Here is a 1,360-nt window from a genome sequence, read left to right on the forward strand (position 1 = left end):
TCCGGCGTAAAACGTTTGCCAAAACCAAACATGCGAGTCAACCATAACTATACCATACCGGATGGGTCGCGGACCGGGTTAACAACGACCGCCATTGGTACTGATGACCTACAGGGTACTAATGGAAATTGGGCTACTGTGGGTCGAAGAACAAGAAGAAGAAGAAGAGGAGGAGTGCGTGTTCGGAAGCAGAGAGAGAGGAGGAAAGGAAAGAGCCTGGGACTGAGAGTAGGGACTTTGAATATTGGGACTATGACAGGAAAAGGTAGAGAGTTGATGGACACGATGCAGAGAAGGAAGCTGGATATACTGTGTGTCCAGGAGACCAGGTGGAAGGGTAGTAAGGCTAGAAGCTTAGGAGCAGGCTTTAAGTTATACTATTATGGTGCTGACAAGAAGAGAAATGGAGTAGGAGTCATCTTGAAGGAGGAGTTCGTAAGGAACGTCCTAGAGGTGAAAAGAATGTCAGATAGACTTATGAGTCTGAAATTGGAAATTGAAGGTGTGATGCTCAGTGTTGTTAGTGGCTATGCGCCACAGGTGGGATGTGAACCTGAAGAGAAGGAGAAGTTCTGGAATGAGTTGGATGAAGTGATGCAGAATATTCCCAGAAATGAGAGAGTGGTAATTGGTGCAGACTTCAATGGACATGTTGGTGAAGGCAATAGAGGGGATGAAGAAGTGATGGGCAGATATGGTATCCAGGATAGGAATGCAGAGGGACAGATGGTGGTAGATTTTGCAAAAGGGATGGAAATGGGTGTAGTGAATACCTTTTTCCAGAAAAAACAGGAACATAGGGTAACTTATAAGAGCGGAGGTAGGAGCACGCAGGTAGACTACATCTTGTATAGACGAGGTAACCTGAAAGAGATCGGTGACTGCAAAGTAGTTGTAGGTGGGCGTGTCGCCAGACAGCATAGGATGGCGGTTTGTGCGACGACTCTGGTGACAAGGTAGATGACGAGGACAAAGGCAGAGCAGAGGACAAAGTGGTGGAAGCTGAAAAGGGAGGAGCGTTGCACGGTTTTCAGGGAGGAGTTGAGAAAGGGTCTGGGTGGTCAGGGTGAGCTGCCAGATGATTGGACAACAACAGCTAGTGTTATCAGGGAGACAGGTAGAAGAGTACTCGGTTTGTCATCTGGAAGGAAAGTTGATAAGGAGACTTGGTGGTGGAATGAGGAAGTGCAGGAGTATATACGGAGAAAGCGGTTAGCGAAGAAGAAGTGGGATACTGAGAGGACTGAAGAGAACAGAAAGCAGTTCAGGGAGATGCGGCGAAAGGTAAAGATGGCGGTAGCGAAGGCAAAACAAAGGGCGTATGATGACTTGTATGCTCAGTTGGATAGTAAGGAGGGTG

Source organism: Fistularia commersonii, unplaced genomic scaffold, assembly GCF_037954325.1.
Source record: "Fistularia commersonii isolate RoL2024-O1a breed Wild unplaced genomic scaffold, RoL_Fcom_v1.0 HiC_scaffold_44, whole genome shotgun sequence".
In the NCBI taxonomy this organism is placed as follows: Eukaryota; Metazoa; Chordata; class Actinopteri; order Syngnathiformes; family Fistulariidae; genus Fistularia; species Fistularia commersonii.